We start from the raw sequence: 23299 nt of genomic DNA on the forward strand, positions 1-23299 counted from the left end.
GAATTCCAATATGCAGAAAGCACGAGAGACCCAGAGGTTATTGTGAAGGTCTGAGATTTATTTTCATTTAAAGATTTTGGGGACCCAGGTTGCCAGAGGCTCCCAGACCCGATGCTCACTTTTCTGTACTTTTAAAGGGAGATTTGTACACATGATCCTTGGATGTAGGATTCGCCCTGCCCTGCTGCACCTGCTTAGGTGACCATAGTCACCAGTGCAGAACTCAGATGCATATTATTTTGGGGGCATCTCAGACACATCCTAGAGCATTTACAAACGTGGTGAGACAACAGCAGGAACCCTCTGGGAATCAGCCTGGGTGCTTCCCGTTCTAGCCCTGGCTAATGAGGTGCTAATGGGCTGTTATTAGGGGATACTGGGCCAAGGCCCTGGAGACAGGCTGGTAAACACCCTTTGAAGTGCCGCCTGGCTCTTTGAAGTGTGCTTCTAATGGGAAGATAAGCTCATTTCCTGTCTTAGACATCCTTAGTGTTGGGTCCAAGCCTACGCTAGGGCCAGCTCTGCTTTCCCAGGTGGTGCTCAGGGAGGAAGTTGTCAGAGGGGTAGTCCCAGGTTTGATGTGGCTCACAGTGCCCATGTAGGGAGCCTCCAGATAGCTCATTGTTAACCTGCTAGGGTGACTTTTTAAATATGAGGTCTTCCAAGAGGGAACTAGAAATATAAGTGACAGCAGGGAGGATAAACCCAAAGGTCACTCTAACCCTCTCTCCTCTGGGACTTCCTCTCCCTCTAACTTCTCCAGTGAAGAGTGGAGGCCAAAAACTGCCTTTTGCTATATATATATATTTTTTAAGTCCCCAGTCCTGCCTGGGTGTGTTCCATAGTTTAGCTTTGCTTGACCTTTCAACCTTGGCTCCTACCTTCATTCCCAGCAATTTGTCCCTGTCCCAGGGGCAATTGCAGCATGGTGCTGGACGCTCCTCTGAGTGATCTCTAGTGGAGCCTTCCTGGCATGGTTCTATCCTTCCTCTGTGTGCATGGAAGGCCCCTTCTGTCTGCTCCCTGCCCCTCACCTAGGAACCTGTAAATGCTTTTCTAGTTTTGCTTCTGTTCAAATGTAGGCCCTCCTGCTGGGAGCTCCTTGGAGGTAAGGACTGTATTGTAGTCATCTCTATTTCTTCAGCAGAGAGGCTTGCACACAGTAGGTGCTCAGCAAAGTTTGCCCAATGAGGGCTGAATGTGGAAGAGCCTGTTCTGAGGTGGTGAGGCCTCCCGTGGCTTCATCAACCCTGAGCTGCACAGACCAGGGGACAGCAGGAAGGGTCTCTGCAGACACTTGCAGTTACATGCAAAAAACTAGAGAGAAGTCCCTTGGGTGCCTGGGGACACACCGTTTGTGTCTTTCAATGGATAAGTTTTAAATCTTGAGTCATACGAATCTTATTTCTCAGGGTTTCCCCCCAAGACTATAAACACTTAGCTATGATCCTTAGTCCAAACGAGAATTCCAATTTGTAATCTATTGGCTTGGAATTGTGGTCTTTCTTTATTGCTGTTATTTTTTTAATCAATTTTTGATGCTTTCAGTTAGATGACTCAAATATCAACAAAATCTTTCCTTGGTGATGTCAAAAGCTTCTCCAAGAAGCCTGCCAGCCCTCCCTCTTTCCCCCTGACACTCCATTCCCCTGCTCAGGGACTGTCACTTTCTCATAAGTTCTCTCCCCCAGGGCCCAGGAAGAGACTCGAGTGACGGAGATGCTCAGTCAGTGCTGGGCACACCGGTCACTTAATCAGACTCACAGGCAGTGCGGAGATATATTGAAAGGGCGAGTGGCCATGTTCTTAGGAGCTATATCTGCTGGAAATTCCGTGTTCTAAGGCAGCTCGAGCTGGACTGGGAGAATGTTCTGTGCGTTCATGGGAGGGAGCCTCTGGGAGGGAAGGGAGCCCTGTTGGAGGAGGCAGTGGAAAGACAGCGAGTCCTCGAGGCTACTGTCTCCTGGCACTGCTGGGCACAGTGCAGGGCCGGGGTGGTTCCTGTCCTGAGTGACTCCCCAGCCTGGGCGCACAGAACTGCACAGTCGGTGGGCTGGAGGGCGAGTTCAGATAAACTTCAAGAGAACACCTTTTTTTTTAATTTAAGTTCTAAAAAAAGCAACTCTAGTGAGGTTGAATCACGGGGTGGGTCTTTCTTTTCTGAAAGAAGAAAGACATTTCAATTTTATATTTGGTGGTTGAAAGGCCTGGGTCTTTTCGGCTAGCAGGGAGCATGGCTGCAGGGGACAGTTAGTTTTTCACTGTGGAGAGTGTGACATGAAGATGTAACATTGTAACTTTAAAAAAGCAAATTTTTTCTGTTGTTGGTTTTCTGTCTTCACAAAAACTCTTAGAGCTTTGCTGCATTTAGAAAGAAAAAGTAAAAATATCAGGCATCTTATTCACCATGGCCACAGAAGTGGAGACCTTGCTCTATGGACTGGGTGCTTAATCGTGTGCGAAGGCTAACAAAAAATAGACAAGACAACAGAAAAGTAAACTGAGCAAACATTGCCCCTCGGGAGACAGGCTCGGCCTAGAGGGGCACAGAGTGAAAGTTTGCCAGTTTATTGAAAGATGTGAGCTCTGCTTGTGGCCTGAGAGTGAAGGGAGGTGCCGTCTAGGCCCGGGGGCTGGGTGTCCACCTCCCTGCTCCTTTCCCAGGACAGGATTGTCCTCTGCCGTTCCTCCACCCCTCAGCCGTTTAGTGAAGACCTGCTGGCTGAATGAATTTTCAGCCGTTTGGATTATGTTTGTGTTAATCGTCTGAAGATGTCACCAGCCACCGTCGGTGTGAGCAAGGCAGTAAGGCATCATCCTTCAGAAAGGTTGATCCAGACGTGGGAGGTGTTGAGTGAGGCCTCACCTACTGCCGACCTGCAGCAAGGCTGTGGTCCAGCAAGACGGGACCCAGGACGGGACCCAGGACGGGACCCAGGACAGAGTCCCACAGGACAATCGGGCTGGCCCTCAGATGGCCCCCTCTGGGGGGCATTGCCTGCGTGGCCTCAGCTGGCCAGCTCTCCAGCCGGGTCTCCCGGGGCCTCAGCTCTCCCGGGGCCTCAGCGCCCTCAGCAGCAGGCCGTTGAGGGTGCAGCGAGAGTGAGCGGCTACCCGGAGCAGCGCACCGTCAGCTCGGTGGCCCAGCGATGCAGTGGAGGGCGCGGTGCCTTTCTCTCCCTTGTTCAGTCTTTCTTCTCCTGCGTCTTTGTTCTTCTCGGATGGAGTCTCTGCCGCTGTCCCAGTCGATCAGTCCCCTGGTGTAGATGGTCCACTGTGTGCACAGGAACTCGCAGTGGTCAGCCCGGCACCGCCCTCCGCACGCGCTCCACGGCATCCACAGCACTCTGCTGTCCCTCAGCTCTGGGTCTGCTCGGCCCGGGGCCTGGGGCTCCCCAAGGGCATCCGCTCACCCAGGCTGGCTGGCCCTCCTCACTCCCGCCTGGTCCTCCTTCCTCCTCTCCGGCTCTGAGTCTGCGTTCCTTTCCAACAGCGCTGCTCCACGAAGCTCGCTGCTCCCCGTCCTGTGTCCTCAGTATCCTGTGTCCATCCTGGGAGGCTGCGCAGGGGGCAGAAGGAGCATCAGCTCGGGTGGTGGCAGGAGGAGAGAGATCTGGCTGGTTCCTCCCCCCACCCACCTGTTCTGTGTGCCGGTGACAAGGGGGGACAGTGACAGGACTGGAAGATTTCTGGTTCCCAGATATGTCCTAATATCCCCTGGACGACCTGTGCCCCCAGGCTGGGCTGTGGCCTGACTTCTATGTGGTGACAAATGGCTGGCAGTCGCTGGCACACACCCCACCGCCCTCTTCTACAAGGGTCCTCTGCCGTCCTCGCCCTACTGGCTCCAAGCCTCCTGGTCCTCCTGGTCCTCAGACGGGCCAGGGCCTGTCTCCCCCACAGCCTTGGCTGGTGGCCTCCCTGGGTCCTGCTGGGCTGGGTGGCTCCTGTTCTCTCGTTAACCAGGACGCACTGTCACTGGGCCCTTGGCTGTGCAGGGTCTATTAGGGTCTCTCTCTACTGGGGTCAAGTCTGTGGCAGCAGAACACACACCCTTCACTTGTGTGTCCCCTGTGTCCCAAGGTGTGCCAAGCAGCACCAGCCGAGGTTATCTGAGGCGCTCTCCGCTGGCCTGGTGGGTGCGCGGTGGGCATGGAGGCAGAGCTGGCCTTCCTCTTCCCTCACAGGCCTGCCTCGCAGGGCAGATCACCGCGCCTCTGCAGTGTGCCCTCTGATGGCAGGTGACTCTTTCCAGCTTGTGTTCTTGGTAGCTTCTGTGTTGTGATGGCGCCATGTGCCTGGGGCACGAGGCCCGGCTCCTCTAGAGCACCTTCACATGGTGGACCTTCACAACAGGAAACCACACCTACGGGTGCCTGGAACACGCCAGCCAGGCAGCGGGCTTCTCACAGGGGGATCCTGAGGCCGGAATCACCACCTCCCTGAGAAGGCCACAGCCCCCAGCTCCTGCCGGGCCAGTACCTCCCTCCCGGGCCTGGGCTTCCTTCTGGAGAGGCTGCTCGCCCTTGGGAAATTCAGTCCTGCTTCTCAACAAACCGACATTTCATTTTCTTGGACAGAGAATGAAGAGCAGGACTTTGTTCGAGTTTATTTTCCTTTTTCCCCTTTGTTTCTAAAAATGAATATTAAATATGCAGTTTAAATTGTTTTTAAAATTTGCAGTTTTGAGCAACGTGTATGCTGTTGGGTGGGGAGAGAAGTCGGGTTCAGGAACCATCCGGAAGGTTTGGGATGTGGTGGTTGCCTGCTCATCTGCCCCTGCCCTTCCACATGAATCCGCGAGCTCTAGAATTCCGCTCTAGAATCAGGCTGTGTCAGTTCAGGTGTTGGTGTCATTACTCTGGTAAACATCACAGCCTCAGACTGAAATGTCGGCATCGGCTTCTTTGAGTATTTAGGAGAATCATCGATTCATATTGAGCATTTTGTAGAAAATCACCTATTTTAATCAAAAATTCTCAGATGTTACTTTGTCCTGAAAATTGCTGAACCCGTTCTTCCAGTAATAGTCGTTCAAACAAAATAGCTCAAACGAAATTGATGTAATTGGAAGTTTAAGAAAAGATTGCTAACTTAGAAAAGTGTGTTTTAAATATATGAACTAGAGACAAACGCTGAGGGTATTATGTATTTTATTCTGAAAGGGCTATAAGATTTTAAAAGAAAGTGTTTCAGTTTCATTTCATAATTAATATCTTTCTAGTATCTACGGAACACCGGCTTCCCCTTGCTGAGGAGAGCCCCTGGGGTCCTGTGTTCTAATGGTCATCTCTGGTGTGTGGTCCGCTTCTCGCCCCTTCTTAAGCCTCAGCGGGGGAAGAGAATGTGACCTGATCCTGTGACTATGGTTAGATACCAACAAGGACCCATTTTCTGCTGTCACTTACAGCAATTAAGAGGATGGTTTTTCTGGGGAGCTGGGGTGTGGTGGAGGGGAGTGCAGGAGGAGCTGGGGGGCTGGAGCCCCGGGTCACGTTTCGGTCCCAGGAGGCTGGTGTCTGAAGGCATCAGGAAGCCAGGTGGACTCCCAATGAAAGATGATGAAGACGAGCCCTAAACAGGGCTTCCTGTTTGCTCAAACCCCCACCCAGGAGAAAATCACTCCCAGGCCCGCACTCTCTGCTTATGTATTCTCTTTTCAGATTGTCACCAGACGGCTCAGTTTGCTCCTGGCATCTCAGTCACAGCTGAAAAGGAGAAAGCCAGAGAACGCAGTGGACCCTCAAAAGGACTCTGAGAGGGGACAGACCTCGGGAGCTGACCTCTGCTGCTCGACCCTCTCTCTAGAAAGCGTGCTACCCCCTGCATCCTGTGCTGTGTCCTCGCTCTGGGGACAGGTTTGTCTGGGTGGCTGTGAGGAATCTAAAAGGAAACATGGCTCTGTCCCTGGACTCCTGCTTCCCAGGTGGGCAGCCAGAGGACACGGAGGTGCAAACGTGGGTCGCAAGGGCAGCCGCTCCGAGGGAGGGTACGTGTCCCCTCCAAGTGAGCACTCGCCGTGTCTTATGGGTGTTTTAGATATTAATGAGCAGACGGAGGAGGAAGAAGGACAGGAAGGTCTTCACACATCCCTAGGAATCTCCAAACCGCGCTGGGCCAGCCGTTAAAACACAAGCAGAACACGAAAGAGTTCCCAGCTTTTATGCAAGAAAAGGTTGATTTACAGAGTTGGGTGAAATGGCACCAAACTATTGGGTTATTACTGCTTTTTTCTTCTATTCCTTATATTACAGACCTTAGGACATGTGATTAAAAAATGTTTAAAAAGGAAAACAGTAAGGCTTGACACCCAGAATAATTGATTTTTAGAACTGATAGGTGGAATTATGAGAAATGAGAGACTTAAATTATTAAAATAAGTGTAAATTCTGTGATCGATGCAAATAATTTCAACACCAGTAATGCAAAGTACACTATCAGTGCCGAAGGCTCACCTGCGTGGAACCTTCCCTGACCTCTGCTCCCCTGTGTCCTTAGCCATGTCTGGGAACGGGCCAGGGACACGGGAGGATGCCATTCACAGAGTGAGAGACTGGGTAAAGCCATCCCCCAGAGTGACTCCAGGCCCCTGGTTGGACTTCCCTCTGAAGCACCTGCTCCTTCCTCCTTGCTCTGCATCCTCTCCTGCCTTCCTTTCTTTTCCCTCTCTCATTCCCACCTCTGTCCCCCCCTTGGTTTTTAACCCTTTCTTCACTTTCTCATAACTCACCCCTGGGTCTGTGGATCGTCTTGTCGGGTGACGCACTGAAAACCTCTGCTGCTGCTGTTCTCAGAATCTAAGGCGTGGGACTCGGAAGGTCCCCGATTCACAGTCTGATGCAGATATGAACAGGTGAGATGCAGGAACTCGGTCTGAGTAAATGTCACTGAACTGTGACACAACTCTTCTCCACGGAAGAAGAAAAAAGGGTACGAAGGAATGACATTGATTGTACACACACTCATGCAGGCATGTGTGGACACACACACACACACACACACACACACACCTGTATTTCCCTTAGTGAGGACCCCATGTTTAGTCATGTTGGAAAGAAGCCCAGCACACCTCAGTTCTTTTCCATCAATTTGGGTCGACCTACAGTGGCAGAATGTTCTGAAGTCTTAGCTACTGAGAGGTTCATGTGTTCTCTCAAGAAGTCTCTGAATTGGGGATGAGTATCTAGAATATAGAAAGAACTGAAAAATCAAACAACCCAATTATTAAATGGGAGTATAAATTCCTCAAAACAAGAAATACAAATGAGCAACAAATATATGAAAAAGTGTTTACCATAATTAGCAATTAGGGAAAAGCAATTCAGAACCGTGCTGAGATTTCATCTCACACCAGTCAGAATGGCAGTCATTAAGAAAAGAAAAATGCTGGAGAGGACGTGGAGACAAAGGAGCACTGTCACACTGCTGGTGGGACTGTCAATCCATACAGCCACCATGGAAATCCGCATGGGGTTCCTCAGAAGTCTAGGCATAGAACCACCATGGACCCAGCTGTCCTGCTCCTCAGTATTTATCCTGAAGAGTCGAAGTCTCAGTGATTCGTCACACCCCTGTTTACAGCAGCTCAATGCACAAGGGCCCACCATGGGGCCAGCCTAGGTGTCCACCAGTGGATGAATCCATTAAGAAAGTGTGGCCTATATACACAGTGGAGTTTTACTCAGTTAAAAAGAATTAAACATCATTTGCATGGAAAATGGATGGAACTTGAGAACATTATGTTAAGCTAAATAAAACCCAAATTCAGAAGTTCTTTTTTTTTTTTTTGTACCAGGGACTGAACCCAGGGGTGCTTAACCACTGAGCACATCCCTAGCCCTTTTTAATTTTGTATTTTGACAGAGTCTCACCAAGTTGCTGAGACTGGCCTTGAACTTGAGATCCTCCTGCCGTAGCTCCTGAGTTGCTGGGGTTCAGGTGTGTGTCACCGTGTCTAGCAGGTCATATGTTTTCCCTCCTGTGTGGACGCTAGAGAGGAAAAAGGAAAAGAAAGCTGGGGATCTCATGAAAATGGAAGGGAGATCTGAGAAGGAACCAGGGAGTGGGGGTGGGGGAAGTGATGGGAAGGGAGGTTGGCCAGGTGATGTTGTTCTATTGTGTCATACACACATGTGTGACAACAAATCTTACTATATGCACAACTATAATGCACCCATAAAAATGTTACCAATCCCTGAAAACAACAATGACAAAGAAGTCTCTGTATTGGGCAGGAAAGTAGCTCCGTGGTCATGGTGGAACTCCTGCCCAGCAGGCACAGGCTCTGAACTCAATCCTTACTACTGGGGAAAAACAAAAACAGAGCTCTCTGCGGAACACAGCACTGTCTTTACAGTTTGGAGTGTTGGTGGGACCGGGTCATGATCAATTAGGCCCTTGAACTGGATGCTCTGAGGGGCTCCCTGTCCTTTAAAATGCTCAGACTTGTTATCTTCAAAAAGAAGCAGGATCAGGAGGAAGCCAGGCCGCAAGTGCAGAGTAACAATTCCACCTGGAATCAAGCTCCGTGTGGCTGTAGGTGCACTTCAAGAGAGGGATTGCCTTGAACAGACAGAGAAAACTCATACTGCTCTCTTTATCCCCTTAGTGCTCCCAAAGCCTTGTTGGACCGCTGATTACAGAACAACTTGGCATGCGTCAGTTGAGGTCCATCATCTCAAATCGTGAAAACACTTAGACTCAGGATCCAGAATGAAACTGTCTGGCGGAGTGAGCGTCAGCACCTGACCCTCACCGTCAGCTCAAGGATGTGGTCAGTGTGGAATCCTGTGACCATCGATCTCCCTTCTGGCCATCTGAGTAGTTTACCTAGTGAGGTTAAGAAATGCACAAGGATGTTTTTTGATCAGACAGTCAGCAGCACCTACTGCAGGTTCATTAGGGGACATGTGTCCAACCTACCTCTGCCATCTCCCTGGGCTGCTTAGGAGACAAGGAAGGAGGGGTATCGCATCCTTAGAACATAGCTAAGCTTTCAGCTAGTTTCTGTGTACTGGAGTCCACGTATACCTTTACTTAAAAAAACTGTGCTGCTGAAATTATTTAAAAATTCACCATGGTGAATGAAAGTTTGATACTATGGCAAATGTTCATTCATATAAGCTGAGACAAGAAGACTATAAAACCAGAAGATAGAATGAAACGAGTTCTGTAAACCCATGACAAGAAAAGCAAACCAAGGCCAGAATCCCTGGAAAGGCAAAAGAGCTATCTGTGGTCTCTGTGTGTGCACGTGTGTGCCCTAACCCTACCTTCCCCAAAAATCCAGCCCAAATGTGAACTATTTGCTCTGCTCTGTCTGGCTCAGTGCATAAAGGCTACAGGAAGAGAGTGTACTTATTGCTCAAGATAATGATAATTTATATTAAAAACTAAATGCAGGCATGTGAGCAGGAAGGGGAAATTGCGTCATTAATTACCTGGTTATCTTATCGGGCTGGAGTTCTGGGTTTTCTGGAATGCAGAGCGGCTGCAGGAGCCTTGCTGAGGGCTCAGGAGGCAGCCAGTGCAGTGGGGCTGCAGCCCCTTGGCTCTGCATTCTGCCGGGAGCAGCCCCGCCCCAGGCCCTGCGCACACCCTCTGTCTAGAGCCTGGTTCCAAACTTCCTCAGGGAGGCCGACTCCTGAGATCTGGAGGGGACCTAGGAAGAGGTGCTGCTGGTTGCAGTGGTTTCCCTCTGGGGAAGAATGGACAGTTCCAGAGCCCTTCGTCCAGCCCACCAGGCTGCTCAGTGCCCCTTGCCGGCCAGACTCTCTTGTCTTGTCCTTTGCAGAAATAAGCTATAGAAGTATGTAATTCTGGTGAAATATGAATTTATGTTGGAAAAGGAAAGCAAATAACAAGAACACAAAGTGCGGTGTGTGCAACCATGTATTCAATATTAAAAATATTTTTATTCCTTTCAACTAGGACAAAATAAATTCATTGTATGGAAAATGTTTATTTTTCTAATTTAAGTGCAGATTCGGATCTTAATTCTGTTATTATTTTGTTTTTCCTGGAATGTCTATGCTCAGAACCCAATTTCTGTTTCTTGATCTTCTAAAGACAAGCACATGTGTGGCAAATGTGTCTACATGACTTATTACAGGGATTCACACCTATGCCTTCGTTTCGTCACATGAAACCCTGTGGCACAGGTTGGGCACAGGAGGAGAGTAGAGAGTCAAACGAGCGGAAACAGGCTAGGCCACTTGACCACCAACAACACCGCTCTAGGTGGCCTGGCTCCTGACCTGGTGGCCTGAGGCTGAGCGGGCCGGCTCCTGCTTCCCCCACCCTGTACCTCAGCCCCTGTGTGGCCACCTGCATTCTTCCCCCCTCTCCCAGTAGTGCCATGTTTGGTGGCAACTGAGGAACCTCTTTTTATAAACCGTGAGGAGTTCCTTCTTTTCCCAGCCCCTTCTTCAGACACCAAGTAGAGGCCCAGGCGCCAAAGCAGACCCCGGCTTCAGGCCAGCGCTTCCACCTGCGTGGAACCTTCCCTGACCTCTGCTCCCCTGTGTCCTTAGCCATGTCTGGGAACGGGCCAGGGACACGGGAGGATGCCATTCACAGAGTGAGAGACTGGGTAAAGCCATCCCCCAGAGTGACTCCAGGCCCCTGGTTGGACTTCCCTCTGAAGCACCTGCTCCTTCCTCCTTGCTCTGCATCCTCTCCTGCCTTCCTTTCTTTTCCCTCTCTCATTCCCACCTCTGTCCCCCCCTTGGTTTTTAACCCTTTCTTCACTTTCTCATAACTCACCCCTGGGTCTGTGGATCGTCTTGTCGGGTGACGCACTGAAAACCTCTGCTGCTGCTGTTCTCAGAATCTAAGGCGTGGGACTCGGAAGGTCCCCGATTCACAGTCTGATGCAGATATGAACAGGTGAGATGCAGGAACTCGGTCTGAGTAAATGTCACTGAACTGTGACACAACTCTTCTCCACGGAAGAAGAAAAAAGGGTACGAAGGAATGACATTGATTGTACACACACTCATGCAGGCATGTGTGGACACACACACACACACACACACACACACCTGTATTTCCCTTAGTGAGGACCCCATGTTTAGTCATGTTGGAAAGAAGCCCAGCACACCTCAGTTCTTTTCCATCAATTTGGGTCGACCTACAGTGGCAGAATGTTCTGAAGTCTTAGCTACTGAGAGGTTCATGTGTTCTCTCAAGAAGTCTCTGAATTGGGGATGAGTATCTAGAATATAGAAAGAACTGAAAAATCAAACAACCCAATTATTAAATGGGAGTATAAATTCCTCAAAACAAGAAATACAAATGAGCAACAAATATATGAAAAAGTGTTTACCATAATTAGCAATTAGGGAAAAGCAATTCAAAACCGTGCTGAGATTTCATCTCACACCAGTCAGAATGGCAGTCATTAAGAAAAGAAAAATGCTGGAGAGGACGTGGAGACAAAGGAGCACTGTCACACTGCTGGTGGGACTGTCAATCCATACAGCCACCATGGAAATCCGCATGGGGTTCCTCAGAAGTCTAGGCATAGAACCACCATGGACCCAGCTGTCCTGCTCCTCAGTATTTATCCTGAAGAGTCGAAGTCTCAGTGATTCGTCACACCCCTGTTTACAGCAGCTCAATGCACAAGGGCCCACCATGGGGCCAGCCTAGGTGTCCACCAGTGGATGAATCCATTAAGAAAGTGTGGCCTATATACACAGTGGAGTTTTACTCAGTTAAAAAGAATTAAACATCATTTGCATGGAAAATGGATGGAACTTGAGAACATTATGTTAAGCTAAATAAAACCCAAATTCAGAAGTTCTTTTTTTTTTTTTTGTACCAGGGACTGAACCCAGGGGTGCTTAACCACTGAGCACATCCCTAGCCCTTTTTAATTTTGTATTTTGACAGAGTCTCACCAAGTTGCTGAGACTGGCCTTGAACTTGAGATCCTCCTGCCGTAGCTCCTGAGTTGCTGGGGTTCAGGTGTGTGTCACCGTGTCTAGCAGGTCATATGTTTTCCCTCCTGTGTGGACGCTAGAGAGGAAAAAGGAAAAGAAAGCTGGGGATCTCATGAAAATGGAAGGGAGATCTGAGAAGGAACCAGGGAGTGGGGGTGGGGGAAGTGATGGGAAGGGAGGTTGGCCAGGTGATGTTGTTCTATTGTGTCATACACACATGTGTGACAACAAATCTTACTATATGCACAACTATAATGCACCCATAAAAATGTTACCAATCCCTGAAAACAACAATGACAAAGAAGTCTCTGTATTGGGCAGGAAAGTAGCTCCGTGGTCATGGTGGAACTCCTGCCCAGCAGGCACAGGCTCTGAACTCAATCCTTACTACTGGGGAAAAACAAAAACAGAGCTCTCTGCGGAACACAGCACTGTCTTTACAGTTTGGAGTGTTGGTGGGACCGGGTCATGATCAATTAGGCCCTTGAACTGGATGCTCTGAGGGGCTCCCTGTCCTTTAAAATGCTCAGACTTGTTATCTTCAAAAAGAAGCAGGATCAGGAGGAAGCCAGGCCGCAAGTGCAGAGTAACAATTCCACCTGGAATCAAGCTCCGTGTGGCTGTAGGTGCACTTCAAGAGAGGGATTGCCTTGAACAGACAGAGAAAACTCATACTGCTCTCTTTATCCCCTTAGTGCTCCCAAAGCCTTGTTGGACCGCTGATTACAGAACAACTTGGCATGCGTCAGTTGAGGTCCATCATCTCAAATCGTGAAAACACTTAGACTCAGGATCCAGAATGAAACTGTCTGGCGGAGTGAGCGTCAGCACCTGACCCTCACCGTCAGCTCAAGGATGTGGTCAGTGTGGAATCCTGTGACCATCGATCTCCCTTCTGGCCATCTGAGTAGTTTACCTAGTGAGGTTAAGAAATGCACAAGGATGTTTTTTGATCAGACAGTCAGCAGCACCTACTGCAGGTTCATTAGGGGACATGTGTCCAACCTACCTCTGCCATCTCCCTGGGCTGCTTAGGAGACAAGGAAGGAGGGGTATCGCATCCTTAGAACATAGCTAAGCTTTCAGCTAGTTTCTGTGTACTGGAGTCCACGTATACCTTTACTTAAAAAAACTGTGCTGCTGAAATTATTTAAAAATTCACCATGGTGAATGAAAGTTTGATACTATGGCAAATGTTCATTCATATAAGCTGAGACAAGAAGACTATAAAACCAGAAGATAGAATGAAACGAGTTCTGTAAACCCATGACAAGAAAAGCAAACCAAGGCCAGAATCCCTGGAAAGGCAAAAGAGCTATCTGTGGTCTCTGTGTGTGCACGTGTGTGCCCTAACCCTACCTTCCCCAAAAATCCAGCCCAAATGTGAACTATTTGCTCTGCTCTGTCTGGCTCAGTGCATAAAGGCTACAGGAAGAGAGTGTACTTATTGCTCAAGATAATGATAATTTATATTAAAAACTAAATGCAGGCATGTGAGCAGGAAGGGGAAATTGCGTCATTAATTACCTGGTTATCTTATCGGGCTGGAGTTCTGGGTTTTCTGGAATGCAGAGCGGCTGCAGGAGCCTTGCTGAGGGCTCAGGAGGCAGCCAGTGCAGTGGGGCTGCAGCCCCTTGGCTCTGCATTCTGCCGGGAGCAGCCCCGCCCCAGGCCCTGCGCACACCCTCTGTCTAGAGCCTGGTTCCAAACTTCCTCAGGGAGGCCGACTCCTGAGATCTGGAGGGGACCTAGGAAGAGGTGCTGCTGGTTGCAGTGGTTTCCCTCTGGGGAAGAATGGACAGTTCCAGAGCCCTTCGTCCAGCCCACCAGGCTGCTCAGTGCCCCTTGCCGGCCAGACTCTCTTGTCTTGTCCTTTGCAGAAATAAGCTATAGAAGTATGTAATTCTGGTGAAATATGAATTTATGTTGGAAAAGGAAAGCAAATAACAAGAACACAAAGTGCGGTGTGTGCAACCATGTATTCAATATTAAAAATATTTTTATTCCTTTCAACTAGGACAAAATAAATTCATTGTATGGAAAATGTTTATTTTTCTAATTTAAGTGCAGATTCGGATCTTAATTCTGTTATTATTTTGTTTTTCCTGGAATGTCTATGCTCAGAACCCAATTTCTGTTTCTTGATCTTCTAAAGACAAGCACATGTGTGGCAAATGTGTCTACATGACTTATTACAGGGATTCACACCTATGCCTTCGTTTCGTCACATGAAACCCTGTGGCACAGGTTGGGCACAGGAGGAGAGTAGAGAGTCAAACGAGCGGAAACAGGCTAGGCCACTTGACCACCAACAACACCGCTCTAGGTGGCCTGGCTCCTGACCTGGTGGCCTGAGGCTGAGCGGGCCGGCTCCTGCTTCCCCCACCCTGTACCTCAGCCCCTGTGGGGCCACCTGCATTCTTCCCCCCTCTCCCAGTAGTGCCATGTTTGGTGGCAACTGAGGAACCTCTTTTTATAAACCGTGAGGAGTTCCTTCTTTTCCCAGCCCCTTCTTCAGACACCAAGTAGAGGCCCAGGCGCCAAAGCAGACCCCGGCTTCAGGCCAGCGCTCTTTCTGCTCCACTAATTGACATCATTGTCACCAAGAGAAACAGACATTCTGTCTTAAAACACAACTAATCATAGCTGCTTCGGACCCCAAGGGAGGGGAGCGCTTCCTGCTGGAGGTGAGACCTTACATTAGATAACTTCCTGTTGTCTCCTTGGGTGACAAGGTCAGGCACTCTCCCTGCCCGGTGTGTGGTGGTGCCGGGAGGTCTGGGCAGCGAGACCCGAGGCAGAGGGGCACTAGGGAATCACCACCCGAGAGGCCATGGGTTGGGCGAGAGGAAGTATCATAACCGCTATGAATTTGAAGGCCACCACGCCACCGGTGCTGAGTGTCTCCAGGGGCTGCACAGGAAGTGAAGAGAGGGACCGCTGCTACCTCTTCTCTGCATCAGAGGAGTGGAATACAGGTGGCTGGAGGTGAAAGTCCAGATCTCAGCGGCTACAAGAAAACTGGTGTAGGCCATGTAGCATAGGCCACATGGACCTGCACAGAATTTACTAAAGGCAACATCTTTCTGATAGGATGAGCATTTGCCAACATGTTGGGAACACCAAAGTTTATGGCCACATCAGTTGACTTTTTCCTTACAAGAAGAGAGGCAAGAAATGATTCCTGATTACTCTTGCAGAACCTGAGCAGAGGCCATGGACAATCAATGATCTGTTCATCAGTTTTCTATCACCATGACCGAATGCCTGGGGGAAATCAACTTAAAAGAGGAAGGGATTATTTTGGCTTATGATGTCAGAGCTTTCAATCCTAGATTGCGTGGCCCTGTTGTTGCTTTGACCCGGTGGCAGGGCAGCATATCATGTCAGAGCATGGTCCCAGAAGGCTGCTCACCTCTCGGTGCCCAAGAAGGAGAGACAGAGGAAGAGAGAGGAGACAGAGGAGCCAGGGTCCTAACATCCCCTTTAATGGCATGCCCCCAAGGACCTAACTTCCTCCCGCTAAGCCACACCTCCTAAAGGCTGCGTTACCTCCCAACAGCACCAGAGGTTGGCCACCAGGTCTTCAGCACACAGGCCACTGGGGGCCCCTTAAGATCCAAACCATAACGGTATCCTCAAAGGCTGATGGATTTAGGGACTTTAGAAATGGGAACTTTAAGTGTCTGCTGTTTCAACCCCAGGACCCCTTCCTCCTTCTCACTGCTTTTGCAATAAGGGAAACTGAGACCTGGAGATACCGTCTGGTGCAGCCAAGGTCAAACAGCTGGGAGTGGCCACAGGCACAGGGTTAGGGTTTGGCTGGGCTCGGAGCCCACAGTCACGGGTGCTAGCCCCTGATGTATTTCCTCATTCCGTTCACCTTCTCGAACCTCAGTTCTCTCCTGTAAAGTGGGGAAAGTAAAACCACATCTCCCAGAGATATTTAAGGATCAGATGAGTTCATGTGGGTTTGAAACCACAAAGGAACGTTAACACCTTTTATTGGTATTCTTAAAGAAGGCTCTGGTGGTGCCAGCAATCGGGTTATTTTGGCTTCTTTGAACAATTCAGAGAGCTGTAGCAGTGGCATAATTGAGGTGACTTTGCTGTTGGGTGTGGGCAGCCACAGGTATGGACCAGCAGGGACAAGCAGCCTTCTCAGATGGGGTCCTTTGTGTTCTTGGCAGACTTCTAAATAATACATTGGTTTACTTATTTTTTTTTCCTGCAGGAATTAAAATAAGATACAACATTTCTCACGGAAGCCAGGATACATCTAAGTAAATCAAGAAATTCAAACACGTCATCTGTTTTGGCTGGAAGCAAACTCCTGTTATGCTTTCCTGTGCCTCTGACCATCACTTTGCAGGGACTCCTGGCAGGTAGGCTGAGGAAGGCGGGTCCCTGGGTGCTCCCCGGGGGTGTGGGGCCTGGCCCAGCCCTGTTTCCTCCCTCTTCCCTTGTCACTGTAGCTGAAGGGGACCCAGGAGAGCTGATCCTGGGGTAGAGGGAGGAGAAAGCGGGGGTGTGAGTCAGCCCGGCCCCTTCCTATGAGAAAAGGTATCAGGTCATTTTTACCTTTCCAAGCACTTTTTCAGGCCTGTCATATCAAGGCTCCCTCCTCCCTCCCAGCCTCTGTCACATCTTGGCTATTATGGCACCTTTCCAGTGTGGTAAGTTCTTAAAACATGAAACGTTTCATCAACGGATGCAGAAACACACAAAGCTGCGCTTGTTAATGGGGGTTCCGCGTGATGTTCTGATGGACGACTACCTTGTGTAATCGGGAACCTTATCTGGCTCCTCAAATGTCTGTCTTGTCTTGCGTATTATGAGATGGAAAACACATGATCTCTATCTACAGTGACCCTCTGTGCAATCTATAGTCACCCCCTTGTGCAACCCTGCTGTGCTATTTATAGTCACCCTACTGCTCATACCTAGCTGGAACTCGGGGCTCCCTGATCAACCCTCTTAGTACTTTGGTAACCCTAACCCTAACCCTAGCCCTAACTAGAGGAGTTATTTATAATGGTCAGGCTTCGAATTTCATCTTAAGTTGCCTTTTCCATTTTCAAGCTTTTATAGCTTCCAATCTTTCTGAGCCTGCATATTTTAATGAAAGGAAATTTCTTCTGTGAGAATGATATTCTCCAGACACATCCAGCTCCAGGGCCCGAAGAGAATGCAGTCTGTTTTACACCTCGGAGCCCTGAGCACCCCCAGGGTCCAGGAGTGGTGGGGAGACGGACCTTTTGACTCTCATGGACAAGAAGCTGCCCAGGCTGAGGAGGGGGCAGGTTTGCTGGAGGCAGGTGCCCATCAGTGGCTCCCAGGGGTCAGTGTGGCATGAAGCTGGACACTGCTGGACAGTCTGGTCATGAGTTTGGAACAGCTGAAGGACAGATGACTAGTCCTTACAACTCTGCTGGATTCCAGGGGAGTGAGAGACCCCAGATCTCCCAGGCAGCTGGTCAACCCTTTCCTTCCTCATCTCTCCGAAGCTTAGAAAGAAAAGAAACACAATCAAAACAATTTCAAAGCACTGTGAGAAAGAGACAGTTCAGGTGGTACAGTTTCAGAACGTAGTATCAGGCCTTAATTGGTATGTAAATTCCAATCATTGCCATTTTAACTCCAGCCCTTCCCTCTGCCCACCCCGACTTTGAAATTAGCAGGTTGTGCAGATTGTAAGGAGCTCCTCCTGTCGAGGTGGGGCAGCGCTGCATTAGGGATCGCAGCCGGTGACGGCCTGCCCAGGTGTGCTTGCTCGCAGGGTTGGCAGCAGGCCCTTCCGCAGAGGTCATGCTGGCCTTGCTGAGCTGCTCTGAGCACGTTTTGATTCCTGTGGCACCTGGTGTTTCTAACTGTGCCCGGGTTGGTTCTTCTGTTTTCATTTCCTTTTACAACAGAGCTTTCCAGCTCCTGAGGGAACCAGGCACAGAGGCGGAGAGGTGAAGTCCTGAGGGAGTCCCCGCAGGGACCCCTCTGGGCGTGAAGAGCCCCAGCACGGGGCCCCTCTGGGTGCGAAGAGCAGCAGGGAGTCAATCTCCACTTGCTGACTCCATCTTCCCAGTAAGGGAATAACATCAAGATGGGAGGGAGTCGCAGACTTGCTGCAGGGTGAAGGGCGGCTCGGCAGGGGCACTGCCGTGGGTCCCACGAGGAGGGTGGGCTGGAGGCAGCACCGGGCCTCAGATGGGCCACTTCCTCCTTCCTGCTTAGCTGGGCCCTGCAGACCTGCGGTGACACCCCAAGGACCTGGGATCAAATGACAGCTCTGCTGAAGGGTTAAGAGCAACTCTATCCTCTTGGCCCAGGCTTTGGAATTTTCATTAAAATGACCCAAGGAATGGTGAGAGGGATTCAGGCCACGGGGTCCCGTCGCCATGCTAAGACCACCAAAGGTCTCCTGAGAAAAGGCCTTCTCCCTGCCTTCCTCGCGCAGAGTTGTCTTCGAGGTGTGGGAGAGTGAGGAGCGGAGAGTCTTGGGCAGGCAGAGGAGGCAGGACGGCACCGGAGGCTGGCCTCCTTCCACCTGGAGCCTCTGATCCCGACTTCCCCTCTCACCTGCCGGCTTGTGGGCAGGTGCTGGCGCTCCCTCTGCACTTCCTGACGGGTTGTGGGGAAGAGGCCATGTGCACCCAGGGCGGGCCTGGCAGAGCCTGCAGTCCAGCACAGGCGGGCAGGTGGGCTGCAGGACTGAGGCTTAAAAAGGTGGACTAGAGACAAGGAAGACGCCTCAGAGATCTAAGGACACTCCCAGTGGGAGGACTCGGAGACAACTAAATCCAGTGGGGGCTACCAAGATTTTCTGAAAAGAAAATAGATTTTTTTTTTGAGCGATTCTAACGTCTCTGGAGTACTGGGGTGGACTTAGCCAAGGGAGAGAAACTCACGGGAAAGTCCCGTGGGTCACTGATAGATCAATGGACACCGTCCAGGAGAGAGAATCAGAACAGAGCCAGTCAGCAGGGCCCTGCCGGGGAAGCCACACGGATCTCGGGCGGCTTTGTTCATGCCCAGCAAGGGTGGATCTCCACAGCCGCCGGGTCTAGAATCCCTCGTGCCCAGTTCTCAGATCGGAAGGGTCCAGCTTTAGCATGGGAAGGGTCTTCGTCTCCCCTCGGGCTGGAGGGGGAGGAGGGGAGAACCTGTCTTGATGCTCGTGATTGCAGCGCCAGCAGTTCACTCTGGCCCTCCAGATCCTGAAGGACTGCAGGCTGCCAGTGTGGGCATGGTCACTGTGGTCATTACGATGGCTACTGACCACAGGATGACCTCTGCACTAGACAATGACAAGACGCACCCACGTTCTTCCTGGCTTGGGAGACCAACAAGGCCAGCACCTCTCTGATGGCTGAGGCTCTAAAATACGAGGAGAGCTCAGGGCTGCAGAGGCCAGGGTTTCAGCTCCGTGCACCAGAAAGCCAGAGGAAGCCTTTGGTAGAACGGGAGAGCACAGGGACAGAGGTGGCCAGGGAGAGGCCAGAGTCAGGAGCCTCAAATTACCCACAGGTTCTGTGACACATGTTTCTTACAAACAACTTCCCTTTTGCTAAGGTCTGTAGGTTACTCCATCTGCACAGGGAGCCTGGACTGAGGAACATCAGCAAAGCCATGGCTTGGACAGAGAAGACGTAACCGAGACAGAATGAACGATGGTGAGCGTTGGTTACTAACAAGGGGACCGGGGGAAGATGGCTTATGGGTCACTCCTGCCTAAAGCAGAGCTCCCCAGTCTGCACAGAGACGGTTTCGTCTCCAGTTGCAAATCACACTGGCCAGACGCGTGTCCGTTCCGCAGGTCTCACTTGGTGTCTGTCCCTCCCAGGGAATGCTAAATGGCGTCTGGCCCCACGTCCCAGGCAGGTCTGCTGCTGTTCTGAGTCTCTGCTCGGCCCCTTTCGGTTCTGCAGGCTGAGACCAAGGGCGTGTCTGCCCTTTTCTGTAGTAGATGGCACATTGATGACACCCAGGCAAGTACAAGCTGTTCAACCTCCCCTTGGTAACATCACTGGGCTTCCCTTGTCACTTTACCATACTCTGGTAGATTTCCAACTCTCTTAGCCACTAAGTAGCACTGTCCTCCATCACAGGAAGTCACCTGCAAGCCCAGCCAGAGACAAGTGTGGGCAGGTTCTGGATTCAGTAGGATTCTGTGCTGCTGTCAAGTCCAAGGATTCACAGTAGGTTTGTCTTGGGAAGTCCCCTTGGTGAGCACTCCACAACCAGCTGCAGGAGTTGTGTCTGCTGGGCATCATGACAGGCAACAAGGACACCCTGCAGGGACCCTATATTGGCATCATGGCAGAGGGCAAATGGCACTGAAGCAAAGAGAAGCAGAGGGCAAGAGCACACTCGGTGATTTAGTGCATCCAAGACAGTTTTTCAAAAGCATTGACACATGTGACGAGGCTTGATTTAATCAGATGAGAGGAGGGAGAGAGAGGAAGAAAGTGTTTTAGAAAAATGCAGCCGGGCCCAGGTGGGCAAAGGCCCGCCGTCTCTCAGGCCCACCTCATCTCCTTACTCCCCGACCTCTTGGTTCCATTCACAAGCACCCGTGACCACCTCAGGCACTGTCTGCATCCTGGGGGTCGGCCCTCACCCCTGCCCCACCGGGTGTGCCAGGCTACTGCTTCCTGGCTCCGTGCACTTGCTGCCAACCCAGCTCTGAGGTGCCTAAGGAGAAGAGGCGCATGCAGCAGGTGAGGAGGCAGGAGCAGGAGACAGAGGCAGAGGGTCCACACCAGGCTGGGGCCTGGTTAAGGCTGGAGCCTGCTTAAGGCTGGCGTGGTGCATGGAGAGCAGAGGGTGGGTCTGGGATGGTGGTAGTGGAGGGACCCCAGAACTGGTTTTACCAGGCCCCTTTGATGAGTTCAGGTGGCCGTCTTGTTTCTGCTCTTTTTTCCTGTCCTAACAGCAGAAGATTCAGATCTGAGTTTCTGGAAGCGACGTCGATGAGAGTGGAGCACGTCTCCTGGTGTGTCTTTACTCCTCGCCAGCTGGGCACTGAGAAGGCGGGAGACTTGGGTATTCCTATCACATGATCCACTGCCTTTGGGGGCCCACCCCAGCCGGGTGCCTCCAGGAGGACTGTCCGGCCGTCAGCCTTCAGAGAACCTGCATTCTGTGAAAGATCAGAATTCATCTCTGAGAAGCACTAAATCTACGAGGCTGTTCCAAACCTTTCTCGTCTATGTTCTCTTCACAAATAGCTGAGTAGGTTGTTCCCAAACCTGCATGACAGAGGCAGCATGTTGGGTCAGTTCAGGAACTTGACTCCTCTGTCCAAGGAGAAGCTGGTTGGACCTAATCAATCCGGGTCCTTCTCGCTTTCTTCAGCGTCTGTACTTTGTTGTTCTATCTATGGCTTTCTTTCTTTTTTTTTAAGCTGCTAATAGAAGTTTGGTAACTGTTTCACAGGAACTATTTTCATTTGTAAGCATGGTTTTAAGAGTAAAATATGGGACCCCTGCAGTCCTGCTATAATTTTTATTATATTGCAAATGATAAAAGAGGCCAACTAAAGTTTTTTTTTTTCTAGTGGTAATATTAAAATGATTTTTCTTCATAGACAAATTCTAAAGGAGGAATATTTATGTTCTAAGATGGTTTTGAATTCTGGGGCAGTCACATTGCTGAAACAAGCTAAAAAAAAAAATCCCCCCAGGCAGGAAGCCAACTCTGGAAGCGGAACCTGCTGAGTTTCCATCAAACCCACTGACAGGGCGCCCAGGTGGACACCACATGGGATGAAACGTGACTCTGAGCCCCACGTTGACAGCTCCATGTCCACGACCTATTCCTCCTGAATTTGATCTGTGCATCTGGTACCTACCGAAGCCTGCGTTTGTACTGCAGGAGCTTGGATTTCTGTTAGAAGGGTCAGGAGAATGTCCCGCTGGAGAGAGATGGCCAGTGGCAGGAGTATGTGGACAAGGGCCTGTGGCCCTAGATGACCAGGGGCCTTGCTGGAGTATTCGAGGTGGTTTGGGATCCCCACCTCAGAGAACAGGATTAGTGAGGACTAGACTTCCCGGAGCACCAGGGGGGCTCCACTCCCTTAGCTGGAAAAGCCCAGGAAAGTTCTGCCGCTGGAGATGCGGCTAGGTCAGGAGAGATGACCGCACAGTGGGCCTCTGGGTCCAAGCGAGGACAAAGTAGCAATGAGTCATCTGGCAACAAAGACCCAGAAGCAGAGCGCAGAGCCCCGGTGCCTGGTGTGCAGGAAGCTCTACTCGAGGGCTCAGGGTCACTGACATTTTGAGGTTACAGCCTCAGCCTGTTTCAACCTGTTTTCACCAGACGCGCCATCTTAATAACTCCTGAGGCCTGACTGTCCCTGTTGTTGCTTCTGTGAGTGGCGGGGGGCCTTGGGGAGAGCCACCCGTGCCTTAGGCTTGCTGGTGGAAGGCGGGTGTCGTTCAGGGCGGGGAGCAGGACTTGGTCCTGAAGCGTGAGGCAGAGCACGAGTTCTCAGAGGTCCTTGGACTCCACTGCCCAGGGCGCGTCCTCAGGAACGGCTGGTTGGCCTCTTTCTTCTGCTTTGGTTTCCTTCCTCAGGCCGAGTCCTCTCCCTATCCTGCTGTCCTCCAGTGGCACGGGGGTCCGCCCTCACGGGGGCGTGTCCCGTGTCTCTTCCTTCCTTTCCTTCTGTGGTGAGCTCTCCCGGGTTATAGGTCCGGTTTTCCCCGCTGTTTTGCAGATGTCCCTCCATTGGTGACTCACCAACTCTCATGCCTTAGTGTCTCCCCTAAGACATGTTGGACACAGGTGCCTCGCGATGTCCCGAGAGGCAGGCCAGCCATACACAGGCGACGCTCGGAACGCTCCTGCCCCACAGCTCGCACATCAGGGCCCACTTCTTCTCGTCCTGGACAGGAGATGAGCCGTTGAAAATCAGCGCTGCAGCTCTGGGGGGCCACGGGTCTGTGGTGGCTCTTCTGCAGTGTCATGGATTCGGTGGTTTTACTGTCTTTGGACAGACAGGCTCGAGAGCAGGAGTGACCTCAGCTATTAATGCTGTTCATTCGCCATCTACTATCTGTAGTGTAGGACCATGCACATGCTCAGGACTCTCTAGAGAAAACTGACATCTATGTAGCCAGTGGCTGTGGTTGGACACCAAGTGGGATGACGTGCCATCTCGGGGTTTCTGGAGCGTGAGCGCCTCCTGTTGGAAGTGCACTGTGACTTGCCCCATGGCACCTTGTGGAGTGTGGGCCTCACTCACATCTGAGGGCTGAGCCCGCCCTGGGTACCACCCACCCAGCCCTGGGTGTGGAGGGCACTCACTGACCCTGGGCCAGGCTCCCACCCCAGCCTGACCCGGGGGTGCTGGTGAG

At 50.9% G+C, this 23299-nt stretch overlaps 2 long non-coding RNA genes across 2 annotated transcripts in view; both read left to right on the forward strand.

The window, feature by feature from the left end:
- Positions 1–10405, forward strand: part of LOC124102853 (uncharacterized) — a 74286-nt gene extending 63881 nt beyond the window's left edge. The window contains exon 3 of the long non-coding RNA XR_006855014.2: positions 5664–10405. This is a non-coding gene — a long non-coding RNA (uncharacterized LOC124102853). The remainder of the gene's footprint in view (positions 1–5663) is intronic.
- Positions 10406–15649: 5244 nt separating this feature from the next.
- LOC131424727 (uncharacterized) lies at positions 15650–21495 on the forward strand. The gene is made up of 3 exons (XR_009228192.1): positions 15650–19612; positions 19783–19931; positions 20052–21495. It is a non-coding gene; the product is annotated as an uncharacterized LOC131424727 (long non-coding RNA).
- The last annotated feature ends 1804 nt before the right edge of the window (positions 21496–23299 follow it).

Source organism: Marmota monax, unplaced genomic scaffold, assembly GCF_021218885.2.
Source record: "Marmota monax isolate L192 unplaced genomic scaffold, Marmota_monax_Labrador192_F-V1.1 WCK01_AAM20220418_F8-fsc00361, whole genome shotgun sequence".
Classification (NCBI taxonomy): Eukaryota; Metazoa; Chordata; class Mammalia; order Rodentia; family Sciuridae; genus Marmota; species Marmota monax.